Consider the following 12,634-nt stretch of genomic DNA (forward strand, 5'->3'; position numbering starts at 1 on the left):
TAAACAATGGATCAGCAAATACACCCAGGAATCTCCTACCTCTGAACTTCATATATGAAATAAATGTCTCTATTATTTAAGTCTTTAATTATATTACCAGCAGTCCAAATCATCTTAACTGATACACTGGGAAAATGGTTATAACACACCTTGTGTTGAGGCAGTAAATTTTCCATTATTTCCAAAAGGCTCCAATGAGGGATACTTTACTAGGATGAGAGTTGACTATGACAAGCAACTTAAATCCCTCCTCTGGATGGCTATTTAATGGGGACATTACAAACACGGGATTCTATAGGAACTGATATAATGTTACGAAAAATGGGAAACACATCAAACAATCCCAGGTTTTGAACGGTCAGCATCAATTAGAGAAAGAGGTGAGAAACCAGCAGGGGAGAAAACTTGAGCAGCAGTCATGAAAAGACCCAATATCAAGGTCATCTGAACCAATAGCTTTAACAGCATTCACACTTGGCTGCACCCGGAGTACATCATTGGCTCTGACAGATCTGAAATGTAGTCAACCACAGAATTCCTTGCAATCAACAACACAGAGGGGCTCAGGGTGAATAACTCTACCTAATTGAGATACATAGTCAAAAGCAATAGGAATCTTCTCTCGGACACAAGAAATTTAATTTTTTTTTTTCCAGACAGAAGGGGAAAAAGGAGACAGGAACTGATGGGCCATCTTTGTTTTTGGACATGAGCTTGAAAACCCAATTTTTAAAAAGTCAAGAGCAAATATTTTCTAACAGAATATTGAGAAAGTCAGCAAAACAGTTCTCTCCCTCTCCCCTCCCTTCCTGTAACCCAAGTGCACTTCCCTTAATAAAAAAATGGTAATTCAGGATTTCTTAGTGTATTGATTGGAAAAAATCTATAATTTAGTGGAAAGATGGAAGAACTGGTCCTCTCTCTTTATGCTGACTCATCCATTTTGCTTCCCAAATTCTGCTGAAGCTGTTCAGTGTCATTCAAGTCCACGAAACTACCATAGTCTTTGAAATGTCCTCACACCTAACCCACACACAATACTAAAAGCCCAATACTGCTTACCACCACATGTAAATGTCACTCTTTTGGTCCCATCTCTAGCTGCAAACTTCTGTTTTCTACAATCCCTTCCAATTGGGTAAAATGCCTGCAATGATGTTTACTCAGCTTAAATAAAGTCCAACCCATCATCCAAAGCTTGCAATTTGTGGTGAACTTTCAGCAGTTAGTGTACTGATGTGTTTTGGGGTCCTAATTAAAATTTCAATTGGAACCCATTTTTCATATTCAGCAAAATCCCTTTGAAGCCTGAACTAATTGCTTTTTAGGATTGTGTTCTATGAGGACCCATATGCTATTCTACATGAGTGTTTTAATTTTCTCTTGGATCAATAAATGTGCCCTTGTCATATGTCTGTATGTATTTCTGTTTTTGTTCTGTGTGTAGGCCTTTCCTATGACACACACCCTTGTTCATTACAGTGCCTTCCCATGAGGTGCCATATAACAAACTACTTCAACATGACTCTCACGGATCAGAGTATAAAAGGAAGCTTTCAGCTTCTGGGAAAGAGTCCCCTCCTTACCTGTCCCCTAAATTCTATAGTATGTACTTACGTGTGCGTATGTGTGTGTGTGGCCAGTTTTGCTGAGAACACACAGCCTTGCACCAGACCACCACATCCTCAAGACCTCACTCTGTCATTTAGAACTCCGAACATCATACATAATATGCAGAGTAAACTTGATTTACTGTTCCCATAGATGAGGGACAAAGATTCATTTACATGACATCTGTTCTTAACAATATTCTAGACTGAGCTAGACTCCAGGCTTATCTCTCTGTAGAAGAAGATCTGATTGGTGCAATTTGGATCACGTGTTCACTGATGGCCCAGCCAAAAGGTGTGGGTGGGAGGACTGGTAGTAATAGGGTCCTCTAACAAAAACATAGTTGCTAGGACCTCATCCCTGTATTAGAGGGGAGGCAAACTTCACAGAAAAGGGATCTTAGTGACTACAGCATTAAGCTGTTTTCTTATAAAGAAACTTCAGTGTATCTAGCATTTTATAGATCCAGCTAGTTTTCATGCAGAGACCACCAAAGATCATTTTAGACATTTCTTTAAAATGGGAGAAATTTCATCCTACCTAGAATATACAATGGATATTCATATATCCATTGTTATTTATCACTTATATTACCCATTCCATTTCTGCAAACTTTGATAAGATCATCTGATGAGCAATATCTACTTCTGATGAATTTTTTTTGTACTTCTGATGAATTTTAATAACCATTTTCCAAGGGCAGTATTCACACTAATATTTATATCATAATTTCCCAAGCCTATTCTTTGCAAAATCTGAAATGGTTCAATTAATAAATGTTCATGTCTAAAATAAGACAACCTTTATCATTTAAGTTTATCTGCCCCGAACACTTTCACATGAAACTTAGTTTCATTATCATATTTAGATATTAACAGTTAGCACTAAAAATATCTGTTCGGTGTTACACTTGTGATTTAGGTAAGACAAAGTATTTCTTGGCACTATCTACTTTTTATATCATCCTAAACCACAAAGAAACTGATTTAGGGTAACTCTGATATATAATACAGATTTTTTTTTCTTATTTACCACAGATCTAACTCATTATCATATCTCATTCATTTATTATTTATGTGTTATCTCAATGTATCAGTTTGCTATGCTGAGATTTAAGTAATCCACATAGGAAACTGAATAAATATTAATCACATCGGCTGCTTCAGAAAATACCTTAGAGTACAACATTGGATGTGCCAGAAAAAATAAATCTTAAGATTGTACATAGTATCCCTTGAGGTCAAAGAAACTTGAAAAGAAAGTAAATAAACTATGTGGTTAAATATGGACTAAACTACTGAAGGAATGATGATTCAAAGGCAAAATTGGTGGGGTCAGAGGAATGGTTTCATGAAATTTTTTTTGCCAAGTATTTTTTTTGCTCTCACGTATATAGCTCCTTTATGTCTTTGAAATATTCAATCATACCAGATATTATGGCAGAGCCAGGATTTAACGGTTTTTTTCCCTAACTTTATTGAGATTTAATTGACACACAACATCGTATAATTTTAAGGTGGACAACATGATGACCTGATATATGTATATGCTGCAAAACGATCAGCACCATAAGATAGCTCACACTTCCTTCATGTCACACAACTACCATTTCTTTTTGTGGTGAGAACATTTAAGATTTGCTTTCTTAGTAACTTTAAAGTATATAATACATTATTAACTGTAATTACCATGCTATGCATTAGATCCTCATAATTTATCTGTGAAGTTGTACCCTTTGACCAACATCTCATTTCTCCCACCCAACCCCACACAAGGGTTTATACACATCCTGTCAATTCCTACTCTAAACCCCAGAAGTCCCTAACTCCACCATAATTTTGTGTCAAGTAAAGAAGAAATGGTCCAGGCCACTTGCTTTACATGCTTTGATTGCCAATGCAAATGGTTTCTCTCACTGGCATCTGGGCCTGTTTTTTATTCAGAAACCTTCATCTGCAGGTTTTCATGGCAAACAATGGTGCCTCTTGAGCCCCACAGCCATGAGCTGGTGGAGAAATCCCAGACCAAAATAAAATTCTTGTGCTCCTGGGCAAAATCTAAGAGGCAGGGAAAGAGCAACTAGCTGGACCTCACAAAATGGCTGGAAGTCCTCCATCATATCGCCATCCTCCATCCTCACTGGCACAGTGAGGAGAAAAATGTGCATGCACAACACTCTGGGCTCATAGCGATGCCAGCACTTCTCAAATAGGGATCTCTGACAAGTATACACAGCTCAGTCCAACACCTGTGCCCTAATTAATCTCAGGAGTGTGCAAAGAAAACATTCATTATTCTGCCAGAAATCCCACCATTTGACCGTCGTACTCCTCAAGCATCACATCATGTGGCCTAAGATAGATCAGGGGCTTCCAGGGATATGATCACTAAACAAATAACCATCATGACACTGGAGTCTAACCATGCTGCTGACAGTACTGGTAAGAAAAAGCTCTATCTGTGAGGTAGGGCAAGGGTCTCTATTCTGGAACTTTGGTAATGAAAAACTCTTTGGCTTTGAAAACAAAGAGATATGGATCGAATATAAGTGCCGCCATGTTAAATTCCTGTTTTTAAATTTTATTTAATTTTTTCAGTGTTCCAAGATTCATTGTTTATGTACCACACCCAGTGCTCCATACAATCGTGCCCTCCTTAATACCCACAACCAGGCTTACCCATCCCCACACCTCCTCCCCTCTACAACCTTTTTGTTTCTCAGAGTCCACAGTCTCTCATGGTTCATCTCCCCCTACAATTTACCCCACTTCATTTTTCCTTTCCTTCTGCTAAAGTCCTCCATGTTATTCCTTATGTTCCTCTTCCTTTTTAAAAAGTAATGAAGCATACATGCAAATTTAAAAAAAAAAACAGACATCTATACCTAAATTTAGCAAATGTTAATATTCGGCCATACTAATTTTGTTAGGAAATGAAAGATGATAGGGAAGGCTTAACTTCTCCTACCTTAACCTATTTCCCTTCATTGCACTCCAGGGATAGGCTCTTGAATTTGGAGCATATCTTTCCCATGTGTATTTTATATGTTTACTACTTGTACATGTGTCCATAAACATCTATATCTAGTATTATTTCAAGTGCTTTAAATTTTACAGAAATGGTATCATACCATAGGAATTCTTTTGAATTTTCTCATTATGTAGTGAAATTTAACAAAGCCGATTTATGTAGATATGGTTCATTCATTTAAATTGCTGAATAGCATGCCATTCTATGATTATGTGAAAAGTTATTTTCAGGATATTTTTTGTATCACAAAAAATGCTGTAATGAATATTCTTACACATGTCTCTATTCATGTGTGTAGGAGTTTCTTTAAGGCATATACAGGAGTGATATTCAAAAGAAATATAACAGTATGACCATGCCAGTCATTTGCAATATGTTTATTCTGATTGGCTTCTACCCATGATAGCGGTTATTAAATATTTTGAGTATCACCCTGGATACATACCTAGAGGAGCAATCACTGGGTCATCAAGTATGCACAGTTTCACCATTACTAGGTATTACCAAATAAGTCTTCAAAGTGGTTAAACCAATTTATACTCCCACCAGCAGTTTAATAGGTGCATTCCTGTTTCCCCACCATTGATATTGTTACACTTTCTAACTTTCACTGGTCTGATGAGTGTGAAATGTATTTTGTTTTAATTTGAAATTTCCTAATTACTTGTCAGGTGAAATATCATCTTTTTTTTAAGATTTTATTTATTTATTTTAGACAGAGAGAGAATGAAAGGAGAGAGGTCAGTGGGAGAAGCAGACTCCCTGCCGACCAGGGAGCCTGAGGTAGGACTCCATGCCAGGACTCCAGGATCACGACCTGAGCTGAAAGCAGTCACTTAACCAACTGAGCCACCCAGGTGCCCAAAACATCATCTTTTATCAGCCATTTAGCACTCTTGGAAATTGCCTGTTCATAGCCCTTACTCCATTTTCTATGGGGCCATCTATCTTTTGCTAGTTGGTTTGTAAGTGTTGTGTACTGATTCTGCATATTAATCCTTTGTCCATTATAAAGGTTGCTAGCATCTTCTTGCCATCTATGCCTTATGTTTCATTTTCTCTGTGGTGTCATTTACTCTATAGAGTAACACTTTATGTGTGTGCTCTATGTGTTGGATAAACAATTTAAACTCTCTAAGTCTCCACTCCATTAACTCATTTATGAAATGGAGACAAAAATGCCTTCTTCACAAGATTGCTGTGAATAAAAATAATGAGGTAATAAATGTAAGAAGCAATACTCAAGAAAGAGTAGTTGTCTTCCTGTGGTCCTGCCCTCAAACAGAAGGGGAAACAAGAGCCCAGGGGAAACAAGAGCCCACTACGACTCAAATATTCTTCATTGAACTATGATCTGTCAAAAAGAAATCACTTGAGTACTTAAACAGAACAATGAGTTGACTGAGTTATGTAACTGAGTCAATAAATATTTACTGAACCCTTTCAATGTGCCAGGCATAGAATTAAAATGAGAAGCAAAACAGACACAGCTTTTCCAGTGATGGCAGAGAGAAACAACAAGCAAACGTTATTTACTACTGTGTCAGGATTAATAAAACAAAGTTTAAGGGGATTACAAAAATAGAGGGCACAATTTCCCACTGTGTGGCCATAAAAATCCCATCAGGTAAGCAACTGGAGCAGAAATATAGAAGAATTGAGGAAGAGAGCCACACTGAAGGAAGTATGTGCAAAGACCCTGAGGCTCTAGCACACTATCAGCTGAGCAGAACAAGGGCAATGTGAGGGAAGAAAAAAGAGCAAGAGTGATAGAAGTGACCAGGGCCTGGGTAATAACCTTGGAGGTCACCATAAAGATTCTGAATCTTGTTCTAAGTGCGATGGAAAGTCCATGGAGGGTATTGAGCAGAGGAAAGACATGTTATAACTTATGTTTTTAGAGGATCCAGCTAACTACAGGTTGAAGAAAGGGTTACTGGAGTGCAGGAGAAGTCAGGAGATAGTAAGAGGATGTCTTTATTGCACAGAAGCTTTATGAAGCTACTCTTGATAATCTCTCAGGACTTGAAAATAAGCTACTCTGAAATGAAATTTCCAATGAGGCAAATGGTGTGATTTCTATTAACTATTATTGCACGATCCACATTTAAATTTTTTTTTAAGATTTCTTATTTATTTATTTGCCAGTGATAGAGGGAGAGAGAGCGAGCAAGCACAGGCAGACAGAGAGGCAGGCAGAGGCAGAGGGAGAAGCAGGCTCCCTGCCGAGCAAGGAGCCCGATGTGGGACTCGATCCTAGGACGCTGGGATCATGACCTGAGCTGAAGGCAGCTGCTTAACCAACTGAGCCACCCAGGCGTCCCGCACGATCCACATTTAATCCAGAAGCCACCAGAACATAAGAAAGAGTGGCAAAAACAAATGATGGAAAAACACTGCTGAACTTGTTTACCTCTCATTTGCCCTGGCCAGTTTGTGCATTTTTCTTTGGCTCAAAGAAATCAAGGCCTACTTAGGACAGCTACTATCTCTACATTAAAAAGTGTCAAGGGGCTTGGGTAAAAGCTGTAGGTTCCCCATGAGTATTTTTTGAGCCTTGTTACTTGGTGACATGGAGAGGTCATATCTAACTTTCCATCTCAAGATATGCTTCAAATCTGATAATAAATTTTTCCAATACTATCTCACTCTCCAAGGTGTTCTAATTGATTTTTCTCCCTGTTGTTTAGAATCCAAGGCTATTTAATTAATGGGTTTCTTTTACCCAAATAGAAAAACTCAGCATGAACAAAGTCAGAGTGGTCAACAGCTCAGAGCTTTCCTGCCTCCCAGCTATAACCCTTATTAGGTCTGGTACCTCCAGCTTGCCTGTCTGCCCACAGTTGTACAATATTGTGTGCTTCAAAAAGTTTCTGCTTTTGCATTGAAAGAACCAGTTTTATTTGTTAAGAAATTATTCCTAGAGCTTAACTTCCCAAACTTTGATGTGGAAATGAAGAATCAAAAAATCTTGTTAAAATGCAGATTTGAATTTAGGCAATCTGGGGCAGAGCCCAGGACTATTCATTTCCCAGGGGATGCGGATAATTTATTAACAAGGAGCTATAGGGAAGGCAACCACAGCTTCACATGTTATTAAAATATATATGTATATATTTTTGGTATATATTTTCTTATATATAAAAGATATGAAAATATATGTATAGATAGTTGGGGTATATTTACAACAGTTACTACTTGTGGATAAATAAGTGTCAAATGTCTTGGGTGGAAGGTAGTACAAGTTTTTTTTTAAGAACATCATTATTTGGTGACAGGAAAGTATCAAATCTAAACTTTCAAGCTGAAAATTTGAAAACATATCTAAATATGATATGCATAATAATAATTTACCACCTTGCATTAATAACCTAAAAATCTGCTTCCCCTACCAATAAGATCTTTTTCAAAAAAGGAGAACTTATTATTCTTCACTGGTAGAATTCCTTCAAGGTCAAAAGCTTGCAAACCTCAATGTGTAAAACCCCCCGCTCTGGTTCTCAAACTATACTCCTAGAAACAGCAGCACCAGAATCAAAAGGAAAATGCTTAAGATTCTGAATTTTAGACTCCACCCCCAAACCTACTGGATGAGAAATGTTGTTCATAGGTCCAGCTATCTGTGTTGGAACAAACCCTGCACATGACTTTGAATTTTGAGAACTATCGCTCTACAGGACGAGTTGCATTATTTCCATTTGTACATAAATTACATTCATATGATTTTCTTAAATGCATAGGACCGGTAAGAAAAAAAATGCAACCCCCCGATAAATTTCATCTTAATAGTGTCTGCACATATAAATGAATTAGTAAATACAAACCTGGCATAAGAGGGAAAATCAGTACAATTTTGCCCACAATGTATAATATTCTTTCCTTCTTTATTAATGCAACTATTAGCTATTCATTGCATGAAGGAAGAAACCCAAAAAGTAACATATACATTAACATTTTAAATTTTAGGCAATTTATAGCAAGCAGTAAGCTCTCTGGAGGCCAGCTTGATATTGCTTTGTGGGTCACTTCTCAATTTCTTACACAAAGAATATCTAGGCATTGTTCTTTTCTCATCTCCAAATTTATTCCTCCTGGGGATAAGCCATTTGAATCATCCCTTCTATATAATTGACTATTTATATGCAGCTATTACTGGCCACTAACCATGCCTGGGCCTGATTCTAGGATACTTTTATGATGAAATGTCACAAGGAGATGAGAATCTAACTATGGAACATCTTCAGACTGGTTTTTCTCAAGGCTTCTCTGAAAAACTATCATCAGGTATCACACATGGGTCCACTTCAGTCCTGGGTCCCACAAAAAAAAAAGTACCCCTCAGAAGTAATTGTTAAATTCTAATAAATTTCCAACCAAGAGAGTTCCCTTGAGTGTCCATCATCACATTTAGCGCTGGCAGCAGCCTTGGAAAGGGCTAGAAATAGTTTCATGGCATTATTTAGGACTAGAATCTGTAGCATATCAACATAAAATGTACTTTGTAAATCACAAATATCTCTCTACTGCATTCTCATCTGGATTTTTGGAGACATTCTTTTTACTCACTTTTATATTATATGCTTTCAATGTTTAACCAATATGCTCTTATTTAAAAAATATTTTTAAAACTCTTGAGGACTTATTAAGTAAACAAACAAGAGGGAAAAATTAATCTAATAGGTTTTATGAGAATATAAGTAATGCTAATGAAAAATTTAAGGAAAATTATTAATAACCTTTGATGGTTAATTTTGTGTGTTTGTCAACTTGGCTGGGCCATAGTGCCCAAATACTTGGTCAAACATTATTCTGCTTATTTCTGTGTTTTTTTTTTTTATCAGATTGACTCTTTGATTCAATAGACTCTGAAAAAATAAAGAGGTGAGTGGGCCTCATCCACTAAGTGAGGGGCTTAAGAGAACAAAGACCCGATGACCCTCAAGCAAGAAGGAATTCTGCCAACCCAATTCCTTTGGACTCAACTGCAACTATTTCCTGGGTCTCTAGCCTACTGGCCTATCTCATCAGAGATTTGCCAAGCCTCTACAGTTCCATGAGGCATTATCTTCAAATCAATCCACCCATCTCTCTATGTATAAAATCAATGTTGTACACGTATATACATATATGATATTAGCAGGCAATTATATGTACAACCCTGTATTTTCTTTTGTCATTTAGTGAAAATCTACTTGACACATTGATTTTATCGATCTGAATTCCCAAGGAGAAAACATTCCCTCTCAAGCAGCCACCAAGGTAGGCTTATTCACTGATACAGGGGCAATGCTCTGCCCATGGAGAAATTTTTCCTAGGAAAAGAAGTAGGCATTTGAAAATAAGATAACGCTCTTATCTGTCTAACATAGACTCAGCATGGGACAGTCTGAAGAGAGGAAGATGAATACACTAAATAGATCTGTAAGGATTTCCTCTCCCCTCCAGTGTGGTGTTACTCAATTTCGTGGTCTAGTATGTACAGCTGCAAAGAATAAGTTCCCCCTTCTTCCTTGGCAATGAACAGACATGCCCATAAGTTCATTCAAGACTTTGTTCCAGCTACGGAAGATGGGAAAGTATAACTTTATCTTCATGACATGTGTTGTTTTAGTGCTTAGTGAAATAAATGGTTTCTATATTGCACATCATTATTCATATACTAAAACTTTTTTGGGAAACATCTGAAAAAGATTTGCAATTTGGATCATCTCTTAACATTCTGATTTTTTTTCAGCTATGTTTAGGGAGTTCCATGTATTAAAAAAATCATAAATATTCAGCATTAAGTCTGCAAGGAGAGCAGAGAAAAAAACTAATATTCTGTCCCTGAGAAGTTCAAATGAGAGAATCAGTGTGCTGCTTTTACCCTAGGTAGCAATTTCAAGAGATGAGTATCAATTAAAAATTAACTGTCCTTCAACCATATTTCGATAATAAAAATTCAAGAATTAACTATCCTCCAAACTGGTCAAATGTCCTCTTTGTTAGAAACATTCAGGCTTTTTTTTTAAGATTTTATTTATTTGTCAGAGACAGAGAGCGAGCGAGAGCACAAGCAAGGGTAGTGACAGGCAGAGGGAGAAGCAGGCTCCTTGCTGAGCAGGAACCCCCTACCTCAAATGTGGGGCTCAATCCCAGGACCCTAAGATCATGACTGAGCTGAAGGCAGATGCTTAACAGACTGAGCTACCCAAGCGTCCTGAGGCTTTTGTTTATAACTGAAAATACATGGGCTTTAATTTTGTGTTCCTCAAACTTCCAATAGAATACCTTGGTCATTATGTATAATCTCAAGTCAGATTTCTAATACAGTTTCAAGTCCTGCCCAGGACTGTACAATGGAAGAGCAAACTGGGGAATCATCAAAGAGTTCGGAAACTAGAATGGCAGTGTTGGAAACATGGATGCAAAATAAGATTTTTCCACAGTGAAAAACTAATAAACAATTTAACAACTAACTTGAGTTGCTAAAAATGATGATGAGCAACTAAGGAATAATGACACCATTTGCAATATGAACCAAGCTCAACTAACAGAGTAAAACTGCACACAAATCAAGGTAGAAACAAAAATAATTTACTCTGTGAAAAATTAAAAACCATTGGGCACCTGGGTAGCTCAGTGGGTTAAGCCTCTGCCTTCAGCTCAGATCGTGATCCCAAGGTCCTGGGATCGAGTCCCACATCGGGCTCTCTGCTCAGCGGGGAGCCTGCTTCTTCCTCTCTCTCTGCCTGCCTCTCTGCCTACTTGTGTTCTCTCTGTCAAATAAATAAATAAGGTCTTTAAAAAAATTAAAAACCATTAACATACACTATAAAAGATGATCGAAGTTTTTCTATTGATTTGTTGACCCCATTCATCCAGCCAATTTGCCGTCATTACCTGCCCCTCTCTACACGTCTCCTCCCTCCCTGTTACTTACTCTGCTCCTGTCATTTCAGCCTGCTCTGCCCCAAACCTTCAGACATACTTCCACTTCAGACCTCTGCACCTGCCATTCCCTGCGCCTGAAAACTTCTTCCTGCAAGGAGACACTTGGGTCACTTCTTCTGCTCCCTCAGACCATTACTCTAAAACCACTCACTCAGGGGAGCCTTACCTGGCCACCCTACCTTTCAAGACCTTCTATCACCCTTCCCTGAAATCAGTTACCAGCCTTAGTGAAGTGACTCAGTCTCTTTCCAGGGTTGAGGAAACAAGTTGTCTTGTTGGAGACGCCCACATGGTAAAGAACAGAAGATAGCCTCCAAGCAAAAACTACAAAGGAGCTGAGGCCCTTAGTCTGTGAGTCCATAAGGAACAGAATCTTGCTAATCATCACATGAACTTGGAATGGATCCTTCCCTAGTCAAGACTTCATATGACAAGAAGCCAGGCCTATACCTCAATTGCAGCCTCTGACAGACCAGTTAAAGAGAAGCCGTATATTGCATGGAGCACTGGGTGTGGTACATAAACAATGAATCTTAGAACACTGAAAAAATAAAGATTTTTTTAAAAAGATAAGCTGTATAACCCATGTCCAGATTCTTGACTTGTACAAATTGGGAGATAATAAGCATACACTGCTCTAAGTTACTACATTTTGAGATAATTTGGTATACAGCAACAGTTAAACAATACATATACAAAAAATTCCTGTTGGAATTTTTGACGGGGTTGTGGTAAATATATAGACCAATATAGGGAAAATCGCAATTGCTGCTATATTGAATCTTCTAATCTATGGACACAGTGTATCTCTCCAGTTATTTAGGTCTTTGATTTCCCTGATCAGCATTTTGTTGTTTTCATCAGACATTTCCTTTAGATGTTTCATTAGATTTATGCTTGTGCATTTCATTTTTTGCAAATATTAAAATTATTGTTTCAATTTCCCATTGTTCTTTGGTAGTACATAGAACTGTAATTGATTTTTGTGTTTTTACCTGGTATCCTGTGACCTCAAACCCATTTACTAGTTCCAGGGAAGTTTTGTAGATAGTAGGATATT

This window comes from Mustela erminea, chromosome X (genome assembly GCF_009829155.1).
Source record: "Mustela erminea isolate mMusErm1 chromosome X, mMusErm1.Pri, whole genome shotgun sequence".
NCBI classification, from domain to species: domain Eukaryota; kingdom Metazoa; phylum Chordata; class Mammalia; order Carnivora; family Mustelidae; genus Mustela; species Mustela erminea.